The sequence below is a fragment of the Cryptomeria japonica genome, chromosome 11 (assembly GCF_030272615.1).
Source record: "Cryptomeria japonica chromosome 11, Sugi_1.0, whole genome shotgun sequence".
NCBI classification, from domain to species: domain Eukaryota; kingdom Viridiplantae; phylum Streptophyta; class Pinopsida; order Cupressales; family Cupressaceae; genus Cryptomeria; species Cryptomeria japonica.
Genome location: NC_081415.1, coordinates 178,568,287 through 178,588,391, shown reverse-complemented (window position 1 = coordinate 178,588,391; position 20,105 = coordinate 178,568,287).

Sequence of the window (20,105 nt, the reverse complement as noted above, 5' to 3'; positions counted from 1 at the left end):
CATGTACGCGCTCATTTTACTATGAGCAACGCGTACACGCTCATTTTCCTAGGCGTAGCATGTACGCGCTCATTTTCCTAAAAGAAATGCATACGCACTACCTTCTCTAGGCTCAGGAAGAACAAACCTAAGCGCGTATGTGGGAATTTAAAATTTTAGAACCGCCTACGCGCTGCTTGTTTTTCCATGTTTTTTTTGGGTTGTGTCCACTTTTCTAACCACCATCTTTTTTCACATACCCCCATAGCCAACTTTCATCAATATGTGCAATCAAACATGTTTTTTCACCGGAGTTCAAATGAAAGATGTCACATTTTATCTATGTACCAGTTGCAATTTCCAATCCTGATTTGCTAATGATTTTTCACTTTCCATCCTTCAATTGTAATTGAAATCCTTTGTCTACCAACTATCCTACACTCAAAATATTATGCTTCAGACCTTCAACATAATAGACATTTTCAATGTTATGCTTACCATCTAATGAAATGGTTCATCTTCCTTTGATCATGCATGCTTTGTTATTACCAAATCTGATTTGACCACCATCAAATTCTTAGAAAGTTTATTTTGTTTCCTATCATATGATGAGAACATCCACTATCTATTACCCATTCATCTTTGTCTTCAACTTTTGCTACAAGGGCCTTTTCCTCATTTTGATAACTGGTTCTAGATCATCTTCCTTCATAGCATAAAATACCCAGTCTCTTCCATTGTCAGATCCACTAGCTGAATCTCTTTCTGGTTCTTCCTCTGAGTCATTAGTTACTCCTTCCTCATCAGCATAGTAGCATGATTTGTTTTTGTTTCTCCTATACTTATGCTTGATCTGATATTCAGGGTTAGGCTTAAAAGATCTTCTTTCTATTTCTCCCAATTTTGAATTCCTTTCAGGACATCTAGATGCAAAATGACCTATCTTACTACATGCAAAACATTTGAAAGGAGATTTTCCTTCATACTTACTTCCTGTCGGACCTTTAGGTATCCTTCTAGAAAATAGGGCTTCAAGTTTCTCAAGATCTTCATCTTCTTTCCTAATCTCTTCCAATTCCTTTGTATACAAAACTTTCCAATCTTGCTTGTTGGTTGATGATGTAGATGCCTTAAATGTAGTATCAATCTTTGCAGCTCCTGGAGGACAAAATTCTTCAAGCTCAAAAGAAGATATCTTCCCAACAAGATATCTCTATTGATAGAAGAATTAGGCATGGTTCTTAGCTCATTAATTGTAGTTACCTTCATCTTATATACTAGTGGAAAAACCATTACTACTTTTGAAACAATCTCTTCCTCACTCAGAGATCCACCACAACACATAATTCCTAATACAATTTCTTTTACCCTTTCCATGAATGCATAAATTCTTTCATCTTCCTCCATCTTCAAGCTTTCATATCTTACCCGGTAACATTCAAATTTTAAAATTTTAACAGTGGGATCACCTTCATTCAGAGTCTCCAACTTGTCCCATATATCTATCGCCGACATGATTTATTTGATAATCCCATGATCTGTTGATCTGATAAGGAACTTAAGAGGGCTTCTCTAGCTTTGCATGTCATTTTCAATGCTTCTTTTCCATGTATATTGGTGCAGGATTGCTAGATGTCGGGTCATAAGGATTGTAACCTTTCTGAGTTATTTCCCAAATTTCCTTTCCAATGCATCTTAAATGAGTTTCCATCTGAATCTTCCATACTCCATAGTTTATTCCATCAAGCCTAGGGTTGGCCTTGCAGTAAACAGTAGCTGAACTATTAGTTGCCATAGGATCTTCCTCAAACGGTTAAGCTTCTGCAAAAAGAGGACCCAACTCTGATACCAATGTTAGGATAATCGGTGAACAAAATAGAGGGGGGGTGAATCAGTTATTAATAGATTATGTGAATCAAAGCACTTAAAACCTTTTACCAGAATAACTGATAAAACATTAAAGCATAATTGAAAACCAAAGAATCAATACCATGCAACCATAACACATAACACCATGATTTGTACGTGGAAAACCCGGTAAAGGGAAAAACCACGGTGGGAAACCCTACCCACATTCAGATGATACTTCTGCAAAAATTATATGATTACAAGAGGGGCCTGCACATGTAGGAAGGCACACTACCTAGAGTGCACTACTCATCATAATGGAGTCTCATTGACTACAAAAGAGGTCAACCACCTCAAAATATTTGGACAAAAATCTAGAAAGAATAACTGCCAATGATAGCATCAAACATGCCAGATTACAATTTTGGTTAAGCTCAATACTAGAGGTCTAAAACCTCTCACATAAACCCAATTCGACCACCTATGATAGACCAAATCCTCTACACAAAAGATTATTACATTATTTGCTCCTTGACCATGATCTACAATGAGATCTTACATATATTTATACAAGCCCTAGACCTAAACAATTAGGTTGGCCACCCAAATGATAATTCAATAAATCCATTATATATTCCTGAAATAGAATCATAAAACATGTTAGCCTAAGGCCAAACAAACATCATCCAATCAATAAAACATCCCGAAAGCACATTAGAAGAATCCACCAACATGTTTCATGAAACTAGTCCATAACCTAGATAGCACCAGACCTAAATTAGATCCATACACACCAAAGCAATGAGACAAATCAGTCGAGGAACGAACACAATCACCATCAACATCCTAAATCCTTTCTAGAAGCTGCACCAACACCACTTATGCATTACATCAAAGATCTTCAATAAAGCTCTACCAGTGAAACCCTTATCGGACCTACAAAGTAGGCTTACTAGAACATAAGATAGAATTTGATCATCAAGTCAATGCCAATTGACTAAAACATACTTCAAAAGTATATGAACCATTCATACAAACTTATTCCATCATTCAAATCATACCGATGACAATCAACTGATAATCTTCCCAATATAATCCTTCTACTGGAAGCCGCTAAACAACCATAACAACTAGTGTTGACATCTATGACAAAACATCAATGCAACACATAATCAATTCCTTCATATTATCCATAGAGACAAGATTTGCCTTTATGGAAAAGTCTTGTCTACACTCTAAGTGTACCTTGTCTCTAATCACCTCTCCTCACATGCATTCTTAGGTTGACACTTGTCAACCTCTTATAAGAGGTGAGAACCAAATGATCTTTAACCATTGATCTCATGCAATGCATTTTGGCCCTTCATCTAATATCCCTTCATTCAACCAACACTTAACTATTTTTTTATTTTATCACTCTTATCAACATCATGCAATTTGGATCATTTGAGCACACTTATGATGTCAAAATTGTGAGCACAAATCAAATTCATTATTGTTGGGCAAATTGTTGCATTACGAGGAAAATCATATTGGTTTCCAATGGCCATTTTGAGGGTTTGATCTCTTTTCTTACACATTCATGAGTGTTGTTTTTTATAATTTTAAGTGATTTTAGAGTTATTTTCATTTCGTTTTGAACCACATTTCACTACATACTTTTTGGAACGCATGATATTTTTTCATGTCTACCCTCTAGAGGGGGCATCACCTATATTGATCATTTTCTTCCTACTTCCCCCATGTTGGAGTATCTTTTCTTTGGGTTTTCCTTGCATTGCTTATGTTTTAATTTTCTTCAAAATGATGTTATTTTAACACCATTTCAAAGAGGGGAAAATGTAGACACCTAAAATGGACATTAACATTTGGTTAATTTAATTCCTTATTATGGTCAATTATATAATTTTTTATTACTTAATTAATTAGAAATTAATTCTTCCATTTTCAATCCAACCCCTTTCGAGGAAATAAATTTAATTAATTTGCCCATCTAACTCTATACCCTTAACCATTCATCTATTTCATTAAATAAATCTTCATGTTTATTTAATTAAACTCTCTTTTCCCTTTTTCATTCAATTTGTTGGAAAATAAACAGTTTTAATACCAAAGATTGTGAAGGTCAATCTCTATTAAATAAACTTTTCAAAGGATGAGATACAAGGCTTGGATAGCTATAAAATGAAAAACCATGATTAAATCCTTTTTAATGATGCCAAAAAATAACATGTATATCATGCTTAATAAACCTATTGTATGTGAACTTATTGTTGGAAATATTGTCATTGATGTCACGAAGGCAAGAAGACAGTGTTTCTTATTAATGTCAAAGGTGAGATTGTATATGTAAGATTGTTTAAAATATTGTCATCATTATCATTGATGACAAATGAGATCTTTGTGAGAAGATAAGTTGAAGATAACTAGCTATGAAAGATCATTAAAAAGGAAGTTATTCATATAGTGAGAAGCAAGCAACTCATAAAGTTAGTAAATCGGAAAAGCGATCAAGAATGTCTAATGAATAAAGCAATGGTTATGTCCTTAAAGTCAGTGATTTGATCATGATTAAGTGAATGATTTATCGAGTATAAGAAGTTTGATTAATAAGTTTCTAATGTAATGATTTTTAAGATTTAAATGATAATAATTCTTTATTAAAATGACAGCGATTAAGCTTAGTGGAAGATATTTAAACATACTAGTCAAAGCACAATGATTACCATTAACATGTCTTCCCAATTGAAATAAAGAATGGAAAAGAAATTCACTTGTTAGTAAGGAATATATGAAGGTGTAAAGGAATGGTTACAAGATTATTAATTCTGAAGATGATGATGAGAAAAGTAAAATGGAGATCAATGTGTGAAGACTAAAAATCAAATAAAAGAAAACAAAAAACACAGATGACTTAAATCACACACATTAAGCTTTGAGAGTTGACTGGAATTCTCTAAACTCAATATATTACTTAGAGTGTATGATTTATGACTAGTCCAAAAGTCATAAAGGCCGACTTCCATGCAACCATAACAATAATTATGAAGAACAAACTACACGGTCTTAAAAGTGGTCGACATTCTCAAAGATAAGACAACAAAAGTGATTTTGATTGAAGATGTTAATAATACTAGTATATCTATATTTTAAAAATATATGTCAAATATGTCGAGAGATATCATATAATAGAAGAGAATCATGTGTAAAATACTAAACACCAAGAATACAAATCCATTAAAGTCCTGCATGGACAAAGATGTGAATCTAGCTAGAGACAAGTGGTGAGGGTTCTATTTTATTTGGAGTAATAAAATCACATCTCCACAAAAGTTGAAACATGGCATATTTCATACATTTACCTATCATTTGCATGTCAAATTGTTTCAAAAATGAATTTTTGTTTACAGACATTTTGATGTCATTGTAGATGCCTCTCCACATAATGAAAATGTTAATAAATAGAATGATGCGTCAATCACTATGCAACAAAGCAAAACCAAACCCATGAAAGCAATTGAAAGTTTTGGCAGCAGTCATGCAAAGAGAAGATTTGTTTGATGAACAAATGAGTCAAGTTTTAGAAGACAACAATCAATGAAAAGTGTCAGCGATTATATTTCACCCAATTAAAGTATTGATTAAAAGTTATCAAAGAGAACGATCACCATAAGGCCACAATTATTTGTGAGAGTGACTAGTTGAAAGATGTGTGTTGAGTGTGGAGAATTAGAAGATCATATATACATAAGCAAATCTGTAAGAAGAGAACATAACATAATAGATCATCCAAGAAGATAGAGAATGTTTAATAAAGCCTTGCAATAATATTCATATGATCTTGGAGAAAACCTATGCTAAATTTAATGTGATACAAATGTAAAGTTAAAAGGAGTCTATAGTAAAAGAATTATATATAAGAATTGATTTGTTATGGTTTTCTTTCATTAGGATTTGTATGTAAAATATTGGGTTATTGTGTTCTTATGTGCATGATTGTTGGAATTAAGTGAATAATACTATTATGGTTGATAAAGTTTAAATTGGTAAAAATAATTGTTATATTAATTTACCCCCCTCTACCTGTGTGCTCTTCACTTATAACATCAATAAATAATGATTAATATTGGCATAATATCGCAGCAAAAAGGCATAAATCAACAACATAAGATCACCTCATAACATAGGATTTACATGGACAAACCTTTGCTATAAAAAATCCACCAAGAAGAAAGGTCAAACTTGCATTATCAACAATAATTGTGTTTACAATACAGTAACTTCCATTCTCCTCTTTTCCTCCAACATAGTAACACTTATGTACATGTGAACAACCTCCTTATACTTCCCACCTATCCTTGTTCCTGTAGAGAAACTCTGCATTCAACTATTTCACACACGTTCTACATTCAAAAAGTTGAATTTGTACAATGCAAGAGCTACAAAATCACCAATAAAGATATCCAAAGAAACATCTTCATTTGTCACAATCACAACTCATGGAATACCTCCATACAACTTTAAAGACATTGGTTTTGGCTCCAATACTTTCCCTCCAATTTGGGTGCCCATTCTTTCAAGATAAACATTACTTCACTTATTGCTTCTTCCAAGCACCCACTTGGAGAAACCCAAAGGTCACTCATTTGTCCATTTCCTATTTCATTAGTCATCTTATTTTAGATTTTCAATATAAGTGGGAAAAACAATACTAAATTATTGTGTTCACAATCCACTTTTAATGTTCGTAGTGGAACCCATCACTCTGTATGAATGTATTACAAACAATGTCGACAGTTAAATATTACAAATTATTTTTTTAATACTTTCTAAGTTCCTCAAGATACTTTCCAAGGATGTCAAAACCATGTCATAGGATTTACAAGGTAGATGACACCTTAATCCTAACACAATTTGAGTAAAAAAATGATGTTTAATTCCTCACCTTTCTCTCCACTAGTCACATCCTCAAACTCTCCCACATGCTTCCTAATCATCTTCTAATCTTTTCCCTAGTTTTCCTCTAATTGTGTGCACATCCTAATCATTTGATTAGGGATAAAGTTAACCCATGCCATAAATGGCTACCCAAATTGCCCAATCAACCTTAAAGGCAATCTACTTTTGGGAGGGTATCCACATAGGTCCCTTCCCTTTTGTCCCCTTTCAAATAATTTTTAATTCCTAAAATCCCTTTCCCCAAGTACTTGGAGTGTGGAGACAAGATTTTCCTTTAATGAAAAAGTATTTCTACACTCCAAGTGTACCCTTTCTCCAACCACCACTACTGACTTGCATTCCTAGGCTAAAACTTGTCAACCTCTCATGAGAGGTGAGGACAAAATTATCCTCAACCATTGATCTCATGCAATGCATTTTGGCCCTTCATCTCATCTACCTTCATTCAACCAACACTTTGCCAATTTTTCATTCCATCACTCTCACATGCAACCATTATCAACTTCATGCAGTCTGGATAATTTGAGCATCCTTATGTTGTCAAAATTGAGAGCACACATTGAATCCATTGTCGTTGGGCAAACTATTGCATCAAGGGGAGCATCATATTTGATCTTCAATGGCCATTTTGTAGGTTTGATCTCTTTTCTTTCCCAATCTTAAGTGTTTTTTTTTTTTTTTTTTTTTTTGAGTTATTTTACTATCATTTCATTCTTTTTTTAATCACATTTTACTGCACACAAGTACATTTTATGAGAAAACCTGACTTTTTTAAATTAAATAAAATTTTGTCTTCTAATTATAACAATCTTATAAAATTATGATATTTATAAATGAATTAACATTTTTACTTTATTTATTGTGTTGAGCATGCTCTTGCAATGTGCCCCAATATTTACCTTTTATTATTGTTTGTAGGAATGATTTATATCTTATTTTTTTATTTAATAAAATTATATATGAATGATTTACATTTTTTTTTTTTAAATTGCATTACAATGATGTACATCATGTGAACATTCTCGACACAAACTATGATGGGTTAATCCCTCATGTCAAATAATTTGATTTTTCTAATTGATTTGTCTAACTAATATATTGTAGATTGATAACATCTTTATTGTAGTTGGCACTTTTCTTGGGCTCTTTGGGACTATTTGCCTGGTACTTACATTTATTAGAAATTTTAAATACAAACACTATGAAGATTGAACATAGAATATGGATCCAAATAGATGAAATTGTTCACAAAGTAGAAACTTGTTGAGAAACAGATTTTCTCAATATTGATTGGTTCATCTACTAGTATAATGATAAATATAATTTTTAGGTACTATTAGTGAGAAGTCTATGTGGTGTCTAAACTTGATATGTAAGTCTATGTTGCATGATATTGCATTTCTATTGGTGTTGTTGGAATTGGTTTAGTATTAAATACAATATTTATAAATGAATTAGCATTGCTACTTTGTTTGCTATGCTTAACACACTTACAATGTGATGCAAGAACATCCACAGTCACAAGAAATCTTGCATCATGAAAAAAAGAATATTTTATTTTCATGTTGACTTTTTGCATTTTTGTAGGTTGGAGTTTCAAGAGAATACTTTGGATTATAGAAATATTTTTTTTTAATCAAGAATTGGTTTTCATTTCAAAGAATAAAAGACAAATAGGGTGATTAATGTGGTTTAAAGAGTATTATATTGCAAAAATCCAAATTTTCAATGGTTGAAGGGATCCACTGTCATATTATAGAATTGAACATTAATTATTTTTTCAATTTTTATGCCAAAGTAATTTTGTATAAGGCAAGTGACCATTACATTCTTGTCTTATCCTATCAATTTTAGTGCATAAAATGGAGGGAAAACTAGAGAAATTTGGAAAAATAATTAACAACACTTCAAATTATGAAGGAGCATGACTTGGTTTATGTTTTTATTCATTATTTAAAGGTATCTACAACAAAAATTCATGGGACATATTGTAGAAACATTGATAACATTTTTTAAAAGAAAATCTTTATTTTTATTTCACTTTTTAAAGAATTTCAAGGGTCGAGTTATGCAAAATGAAAGAGAAGATTTAGGTGTCTCTTTTGGTGTCTCACAAATGTATTAACCTCTATAATTGTAGCCTTTCATGTTGTGAAGAGGCAACAATCAACATAAGTAAAGTTGGAGAAAAAACTTGTAGCCCTAGAGAATTGCATAAAGAAGGGTATAGGCAATTATATTGCCAAGAGAAGAAAGATAACTAAAGGAAAGAAGAATTTGCAGTTGTTTTATAGGTTTTCAAGGTAGTTTGAGTTATAAGATAAATAAGAAAATCATATTTCAAAAGAGGAGTGAAGTCAAGAAGATGTGAAGGCTAGAATATTTGAGGACTCGTACTCATGAAGTGCCTAAAATCATTGTATTTTTTTTGAATTTTGTCTCTTGTTGCAATTCTTCATATATGTAATTTCTCTTGAGGTATTTTGTTATATGAATGAGCGAATGAGAGTTTCAATTAATAAGTGTTTCAGTTTTTGTTTAAATATAATGGATTGGATGACATATTAAGGTTGCAAGATTGGGTAGTTTGACAAGATCCCCCCAACCTTGTTTGTGTCAAATGGTATCGGAGTTAAAGAGCTTGAGTGTCTGGACAGATCTGTAGACAACTAAAAATGTCTCATTAATTCTACACTAATTATTCCTCTATTTAATTAAGTAATTCTTTAAATATTTGATTAAATTAGCTATTTCTTCTAATCATTACCCTTCAACACTTCTAATTATTCTATTTCTTTTCTTAAATCATTTTAATTAGTTAACCCTATCTCAATTATTAATTAAATATTAATTATTTAATTAATTACAACCATTTCCTTAGTTAAATAATCTTTATTATTTAATTAATTCTATTTCCTGAGTTTAAATAATTTCATTTAAATTATTTAAATTAATTAACTTATTGCTCCAATTCCCCAAATTTGAATTTCAATTAATTTCATCTAATTTTATATTTCCAAATGCTCATTTTTCCCAAATCTGAATTTCACTTAATTTCATGTGCATTTCAGCATTTGAATGACCAAACTCAATTTCAAATTCCTACAACACATGCTAAAATCATAACTGATTGATTAAATCAGTTAACTCATCAATCATCCTTTTTAACTCAAAATCAATCCACTTATCTCTCCAATCAATTCAATCTTCTAATCAATTAATCTAGTCAACTAGCTAGTCTATTCACTCTATTGGTCAATCAATTGAGTTCACTCTCCAATCAATCTAGTTGACTACTCAATCAAATGAGTTAACAAATCAATAAATTGAGTTCACTGATCAATATAAATCAGTTATCTATCAATCAACACTTGAGTTCAAATTCTCACCTCCTTTGTGTTGAAAATTTATAAATTCAACCTCTTTTCTCAATTCAATCCAGAATCACAGTCTTCAATATTGTTGCCTATCTTATGTAGGAAATCAAGTGCAATACCTGAGAGCCACCTACATCAACAACAATGGAGAAGAGAAATGGAAGCCTTGCTATTTGAATTGAGGTAGCTTTTAATTAGTTTCATTTCATAATTCAATTGATGTTAGCTTTATTTCATTGTAATTTAGGAGTAATATTGATTAGATTAGAGTTGTGATTCGCTATTTGATATCTAATTATGCAATTTACGCTTATTTACTACCTGGATACATTTGGTGAACCCGACATGAAACATTCTAACCTTCATTTTTTGTTTTGACAAATTTTGTAGATCCGTACATGCACAGGAAACTTGATCTCGCAATTGCATATGCAGAAATTTGCAGTTGCTTATAAGATGTCGCAATTGCTATCATATCATATCATAATTGCTCAGACATCATATCACAATTGCTTAAATAGATAGCAATTTCTTTAAAGGATTGCAAATTAAAAAAAAATTATGTCATTTCTGCATTATTTTATCTTGCGCATCTAACCCTAAAATTTCATTAAATTCTAAAAAAAAAAAATTTGGCATATAAGATGTATTTAATCCAATGGCAGGAAAGGTGACTTTCAAAATTTCAGGTGCAAGGAAGACAAAACAGCATAGGAGACAACAAAAGACTTATCAAAGGCTTTTAAAGGCAGAAAGGGAGCTCCGTGAGATCGAAGAAAAAGAGGAGATTGCTCAATATCACAAGACCATCCACCATTTTTTAACCAAGTACAAATTCTTTGACGAAATTGATGTGATGGATCGCGTGGTGTGGGACAATATAATTGCAGAATAACCCTTCTATATTTTGTCTTTTTCTTCTGTTTTTCTTTTAAAAATTCAAAAAAAAAAAAGTGAGCAATTGATCTCATATCATTTCGCAATTGAGCAGTCATCATATCGCAATTGCTTACATAGTAATTCACAATTGATGATACATCATTTTGCAATTGATTCGATATCAGTTCACATTTTCTTTGTAGGTAAGTCACATTTGATAGATTTAGTTTTTCATTTTTTGTTCTGTTGTAGTTTTTGTTTTTACCAGAATACCTTTCTGTGTGTAAAAAGATAGAACTCTATAATTGGAAAATTAGGCTGGATAGCCCACCATGTATTGACTAATGTTATTTTCAATGCAGGGTTAGAGTAGAAATCTTTCTTTTTGGTGATTTTAATAAAGAACAATACAATCATCATTGCTATGACAGTTAAAATGAACACCATGTCTGTGTGGAGCAACATCTTAACTTAGAATAGAAAATCATTGCAATGAAAGCGTAAAAATAATTTTGTTTTTTTGTGTCTTCGAAGGGATAGGTATTATGCTCTCCCCTTCAGTGGGTGATCAAAAAACCAGACTCTCTTCTTTCATGCTTTCCTTTATTTTTTGCAATTAAATCCTTTAGAAGGCTTGCCCTTCAGAGTTGCCCTTAGGGCGCCATTAAGGCCGGTGAGAGGGGAACAACCTAAGTGGCCAACGGCTAAAGCCAAGTAATCCAAGACACTATAATAAAATGTGTATGTGATGAAAATCATGTGCGACGAGTGTTGCATGTTGTCACAATGGCGTTATGCCTCCCTCAGTGCCTATACGCTGCGTTAAAATTTGTAGAGCATAACCTCTACAGACTAGGAGACCTTCCTCAACGGAGTGTAAAATGTTGTTGATTGTGACCACTCGAACAGAACCCTGTCTAAACACCATAGAAATTAGAAGCCAAGCTGAGTTAGTAACCAGACACTTGTTTTATCATAGTGCAAGGGTGGGGAAGAATTTGCCCCCAAGACACTCACTATATATCTCCCAGGATAACAAACCAATTGAGGAGCAATCTTCTTTGATCTAATTTCTAGAAAAAGGCAAAAAAATGGGCGCACCCTAGGGTGTGACACGATTGTTTGAGCTGACAGAGTATCAAGATGTGGGTTGTGGTAATACTTGTGACCTTTTGAACTTAGGAGGGTATGTCTGATGTGATATTAAATTGACCAAACACAATGAAAACATAATGTGGTCTTGAAAAAGATTCCAACATTCATGGAAATTTGAAATTTTTTCCTAAACAATTGTTATTTTCATGGTTTTATTCTTTTGATATGACTGTTGTGTCATTTGCTATACTTCGACAAGTTCAAAATATTGCAAGATACAAATCAAAACAAAGTCAAAGTTTCAGTGTTCAACAAGATCAAACAAAACTTCAACAAAGACTAGTGTCAACAACAAAACCAACATCAGAACCAAACCTTTTGCATAAATTCAAAGATGATGAACATGTTACTTTCAAGTCATCATAGGTCCTAGGTATTCAATTCATGTAGAGCTTCCATTAGAATCATCACGTAAAGTCCTCACACAAGTCATTTCACTAAATTGTCTTAAGGTTAGTGTTGCATCGGATTCTAGGAATCATGCCTAAGTCCATGGGTATTAGAGGAGATGGTTCGAACAACCAAATCTTGGGCCAAACAATGATCAATTACAAATAATTGATGGTTTAGAAAACCTCGCTTGGGAAGTAAGAGTCAATCGTGCCCAATATGATACAGTTAAGGCCATCATAGATGATGAAATCCGAAAGTCTGTTCGTCTCGATGAGAAACTAAGGAAAATGATACAAAGAGCAGCTCAGAAAGAAGATATTAGACAATTGGTAGAAAAAACCATAGCAACATTTCTCAAACCGTGTTAAAAATCATTTTAGGTATCATTCATTTCTAGGGTCTGCATTGTCTGCATAGTAATCTTTAACGTATGGGTCTAAAAGGAAATGATCGATTCCCATTTGAACAACTCAATCTTGGGGCAAACAATGTTCAATTAGAAATAATTGATGGTTTGAATATCCTTGTTGAGGAATGAATAATTGATCAATACTAATACAACATTGTACAGGCAGTCATAGATGAAGAAGTTCAGAAATCAGTATAGATAGACATAGACCTCGAAAACCGAATTAAAGAAGAGGCAGAATTTGAAGCTTTTTGGCAATACGCTGAAAATTTTGTGTTTGAATTTCAGAATCCTCGATAGCAAGTCATCATTCATAGATCATGTTGTCTTCACTTTAGTTTTTAGGAAGTCATAAAGGCATATTTAGTTGCATTTAATCGAGTCTTGCATACACATTTTAGAGAGTCAAGATCACTTTGAAACAATATTCATGCCATTAATGTGTGCCCAAAAGGCAAAAAACCAAATGGATCCTAACAATGACCCCCTGGTCAACCCAACATGGAATATGGATCTATCCACACAACAACAAACATAGGGTTACACACCTACAACAATGTCAACAAACACAAACAAGATGCCTTCCATTGATGAAATACGACATATTTTGACAAAGGAAGAGCTGGAAGCAACCCAACAAGATCCTGCAACATTAATGATTCTCAACTCTCTCATTAATAGTGATAGAGATAGATATCTCTCTCTCTTAGTCCAAAATGGGGCCAAGCTACCACCAGGGGTAGATATTTCAACAATATTGCCACAAGGTGTGAAATTAAATCAGAATATACCTCAAATGCTAGCTACAACACAGACACAAGCAATAGTTGCTACATCAACACAAGGTATATCTCAAAATGCCAATATGGATACAACCTCAACACAATCAACAGTGGCACTAGCAAGTGCCAATCTTACAACATGGACAACGCCAAATATGACGTTGCAAGCTCCAATATCTCACACCACTACCTTGGCAAATATAACTCAACCAACAGTTTCGGTCGGTTTCACCCACAATAGTCAGAATGTGAATCAAGGGACAACTAGTTTGACTCAGCCAAATGCCACTCCCCAATTTGCATACTTCACACCACCTACTCGGACTTATGGCACACAGTTACCTAGTCTATCTACATTTCAACAACCTTAAAGGTACTCAAACACTATGCCTTTTGTGGGAAACATTCATCAAGTCAATACACCAATAACCCAAATAGAACTTTTGACTCAACAAATGGAGAACCTTCAAAATCAAATGGCCAATATGCAAGCAGGTAATAATAAAAAGAGCTACACCATTGAGAATCTCTATATGTATCCTTTTGACATAAAATTATACATGCCACCATTTCCCCCACATTTTGAAACTCCAAAGTTTGACAAATATAGAGGGAAAGGAGGTCCTTGAGATCATATAAGAGAATTATTCACGACATGTATTGAAGTAGCTCACAATGATACATACTTGATGAGATTATTTTCCAAGATCCTAGGAGGGAAAACATTAGAATGGTTTTCACACCTTCCACCAAAAATTACTTCATGGGGAGAATTGGCAGAGTTATTTATATCCAACTTTTCCTTCAACATAGATAATCCAATCACCTTAATGGATTTATGTGCAACAAAGCAAAAAGAAGGTGAGACTTTCACCACATTCTTGCAAAGATGGAGAAGCTTATACCGTAGATGTCTTAGTCACATCCCTGAAGCAGAGCAAGTGGACATCTTTAATGAAAATCTCGTGCCTCTGATTAAATATCCATTACAAATGCAATGCCTGAATAATTTTAAAAATATAACAGAAAAAGGCATCAAATGTGAGAAAGGCCTATTAGAACAAGGGATATTGAAACACCATAAGGATAGTGGACCAATCACCAACACAAACAATGAAAGACCAAAATTTTGGTCTAGAAACAAAAATGTCACAAATGATGGAGTTGTTGATATACGGGTTGTAAATAGAGCTCAACCACCAGTATCTCTACAAGGACCAACTAATAAGAACCAGTCTCAGGAAAACAACACCAATGCACTACAGTCAAATAATTCAAGGCCTCTAAGGATAGGCACACCCAGAAGGAACTTTACGCCCCTCATGGAACCTATTGAATCAGCACTGAAAAATTTTATACAAAGCAATGCCATAACTTTACCAGAAGCCAGGCCATATGAACCAGGTCCATTTAAGCCCACGTGGTGGAATGCCAATGATTTCTATGAATATCACCGCAATAAGGGTCACAAGACAACAAGTTGCTACAAATTGAAGAACCTCATACAAGATCTCATTGATCAAGGCAACATTACTGTGGATAATAATAAAGCACCAAACATGAATCATACCATTTTCAAAGATCCTTTTATCAAACATGACAAAGGAAAGGCTTCTAGTTCTAATGCACAAAATAATACTGCCAATTATACCAATGTAGCATTTGACTATGCCATTAACACACCAAGTAAAGGACATGAAATGGTAGATACAATCATTGCGAACCCTAAAAGTAGAGATTGTGTCGTCATCGCTAGAAGAAAAAAAGTCACATTACAAGGAGGACCTTCAAACCTGCATTCAATAACTAGCAATTACAATATGGCGGATCAGTTGAAGCGAACTCCAGCCCAAATTTCACTATTTGAGTTATTGTGCTTATCACCAGCCCATAAAGCAGGCCTGGATAAAGCCTTGAAAGATTTGGTTGTTGCTAGAGATATTGATGAGAACACATTTCAATCAATGGTTGGAAACTTGGTAGCTTCAAAGGTCACATACACTGAACATGATATCCCTGTAAACTAACCCATGCATAATGATCCATTGCACTTGGAAGCTTTCATTGATCGAAAAAAGGTTCAAAGAGTACTTATAGATGATGGCGTTGGCCTCAACATATACACTCTACATTTGATCAAAGCTTTAGGATATTCTGAACATTATATTGACTCTACCAAGAGAATCAATATCAAAGCCTATGATGACGAGGAACATCCTTCTACGGGTATGGTGACTTTACCAATACAAGTGGGACCAGTTACAATAAATATCACCTTTCAAGTTCTAGATAGAGAATTGGGGTACAATATGTTGTTAGGTCGCCCATGGATACATACAATGCAAGCAATACCATCAACTTTTCACCAATGTGTAAAATTCCCATACAATGGTATAGAGATTATTGTCCATGGTGACCCAAACCCTTTTCAACACTATAGTTATTTAAGGGAAAGCTCAGACAATCAAGTACCAAACAATCAGGAAGCTCCTATTCACCTACAAATAGAATCATTATCAATTAAAGAAACAGAGAAAAATACACCAACCACATCTTCTCTGCATATTAAAGAAGTTGGTTGTGGATAATATTCCATTTCAAGCACATCAGATGACAAATAATCATCATCTTCTCCCAGTTATTTTGGGAAGCCTCAAAACACAACAATAAAGTGAGATAAAGGAAAAGAAATAGTAAAGTATTCATATTCTTGCTCTTTCATTAGATGGGGAGACCTACAAGAAGAATCTCTAAATGAAGATATCAATCACTGGATATACAGAGAAGAGGATGACATGGTAGTACCCAGGATACCTCTACATCAATATGGAAACGGCTTCAAGATGGTATGAAAACATGGGTATGATGACGCCACAGGATTAGGACTACAAAAGAAAGGAATATTAGAACTTGTTTTACCATATGAAAACCCAAAGAATCAAGACTTGGGATATAAATATGTACCATAAATAACAGAAGCTAGAAAACATACATTGGATATATTGAACAAGCCAAGGTTACCCTCAGAATACATACCCTAAAATCAGTCATCAACAAAGATATATGTCTCTCCACCTCACAAAAGAAAGAGACCACCAACATCTCCTATCATAGAACCAGATGGTGAAGACATGAGGAAACTTTTGCAATAACCTAGCATAGAGACATCTAGCAATACAGTACCTGAAACATCTGCACGAGCAAACATGTTAACAGATACAGGCTTAACACCAACAAATGAACCAAATCCTTGGTTACTATCAATACTCTTGCCAAGAGAAATGACTTCATCTCCTCTATTTGAATCAGATAAAGAAAGACTACAAAGACTAATACCAGGCTTAAGAAGGGTATCCACAATACAAAGGAGATCCACTCATTCACAACAAACTTAGTTACCAAAACAAGAGCAGATAAATGATATGGAATCAGAAAGTGAAACATACATGGAAAGCATCACAGATTCTCATGACTATGAATTTCCATCTGATAATGAAGACAACCCACCACCAATTTATGATTAAGAAACAACAGATCATAACCAAGTATGCATGATATCAGGATCCTCTAAGACAATAGGAGACAAACACTTTCCCTTGATGCATCCATGTTTGATTTACTGGGGGCAAGAAGGAAAGCCACAATTAGATTGGTTTCAAAATGATGAGGCCACAACTGAATTCTTGGGTGCAAGGGATGGATTCCCTTATGATGATCATAAAGTTGGCTATGCAATAGATTTAGATAGAATTTCATATTTTAGAGAAGCAATCTCCTCTCTTAATCATGACAATGATAATAAAGTCGAACACATAATAGATACCCTACCTATTGATAAAGAATGGTCAACATTATTGTTAGAAGGAACTGAGGAAATCAACATCGACGATGTTGAGAAAGTTTGTAACATTCACCTAGCAAAATCTCTCGATCCAGTGGAAAAAGAGAAATTTATCAAATTCTTTAAGAAAAGACCCATCAATTTTGCATGGTCTTATGCAGATATGCCTAGATTAGACCTAGAATTGGTCTTACATCACTTGCCTTTACTTCCAGGGGTAAAACCATACAAAAAAAATCTCAGGAAGATGCACCCTCACATAGCCTTGTTAGTAAAAATTGAGTTACAAAAATTATTAGATGTGGGTTTCATCAAACCTATAGACTATGCTGAATGGATTTCAAATCTAGTCTCGGTATCCAAGCACATTGGAGGTATCGGGATCTGCACCGACTTCAAAGATCTTAAAAAGGCTTTCCCCAAAGATGAATCTCCACTCCCTAACATAGACATCATAGTAGACTTGACAACCGGAAATAAAATGCTATCACTCATGGACGGTTTTTCTAGTTATAATCAAATCAAAATTGTACCAGAATACCAACCTAAAATAGCATTCACTTGTGCATGGGGAACTTGTTGGAATGTGATGCCATTCAACCGTAAAAAATGAAGGTGCCACTTATCAAAGGGCAATGACCACCTTGTTTCATGACATAATATACACAATCATGGAAGATTATGTAGATGACTTGATAGCAAAGTCCAAAACAAGGGATAGTCACTTAAACATATTAGCTAAGATCCTTGATAGACTTGAGTAATACAATGTAAGACTAAATCCAAAAAAAAAGTGTCTTCGGGGTAACATCTAGAAAACTCTTGGGCTTCAATGTATTCAATCGTGGAATCAAGATAGATCTAGAGAAAGTGAAAGCTATTTTAGACATGCCATCACCTGCTACACTCAAACAACTCAGAAGTCTACAAGGGAGATTATAGTCCATAATGTGCTTCATTAAAAAGTGGCAGAAAAGTGCCAACCATTTCAACAACTTTTAAAGAAAGGTGTTACATTTAAATGGACACAACAATGACAAGAGTCATTCGAGACACTAAAAGAATATATATTGTCCACTCTGATATTGGTTCCACCCGTACATGGAAAACCATTACTCCTATATACAGCTGCAACAAATTCCTTTTTAGGTGCTCTCCTAGCACAACATGATGAACAAGGAAAAGAGAGAGTCATCTACTACATCAGTAGAACACTAATTGGGTATGAACTCAACTACACACAAATAGAAAGAGCATGTCTTGTAGTAGTCTTTGCATCACAAAAGCTGAGACATTATATGTTGAGTCATAAAGTCAGCTTGTTGCACAATTTGATCCACTCAAATACCTAATGAATAGAGCAGCACTAACCAGAAGACTTGCAAAGTGGGTCATGATACTCAATGAATTCGACATCAAATACATCAGTCTAAAATCTATAAAAGGACAAATCATAGAAGACAAACTTGCAGAAGCACCTTTACAAGATAATCATCCAATGGTGATAGATTTTCTAGATGAATCAGTATTTACACTATTGACACAAACACACTGGAATTTATTCTTTGATGGTTCACATACAAATCATAAAGCAGGAGCAGGATTTTGTTCACAACTCCTCAAGGAGATTCAATTCCCAAATCATTCAGGATTAGCTTCCCTTGCACCAATAACATTGTTGAATATGAAGCCCTGATGGTAGGACTACGCACTACACTACAACGGAAGATCAAAGACCTACATGTCTTTGGAGACTCACAACTCATTATTAATCAAGTCAATGATGATTACAATACAAAGATGATAAGTTACAACTGTACAAACAATTGGTGGAAGAATACAAGCAACACTTCACCAAGGTCACATTTGTTTAGATACCGAGAGTGCAAAACAAGGCAACAGATACAATGGCGACAGTAGGATGTCTCTTGGATATGCCAAACAATGGAACTCACTTTGAATTTCAAGTGGAACAACCCATTGTCCCAGCTTATGAAATACCATCCACTAAATATGTATGTATGATAATAGGACCTGAGTCTCCATGGTACAAAGATATATATGCATATTTGGATGATCAATATATATCTCCTAATATTTCACAGAATCAAAGGAAGGCACTCATCCGACAATCGTCAAAACATGCAATTATTGTTGATACTTTGTACAAAAAAAATGTAGATAGCACCTTACTCGGATGCCTTGATATTGAGGAGACACAAATCACCTTAAAAGAATTTCATGATGGAATATGGCGCGCACATTTTTCTGGACCTGCTCTAGCAAAAACACTGTTACAAACAGGTTATTATTGGCCTACAATGGAAAAGGGTGCTTACAAGTATATCCAAAGATGCAAGAAATGCCAAATACATGGGAACCTCATTCATGCACCTTCTCAAGATCTTCAGCCAATAACATCATCATGGCCATTTTCATAATGGGGATTAGATCTTGTATGGAAAATAAATCCTACCCCCTCC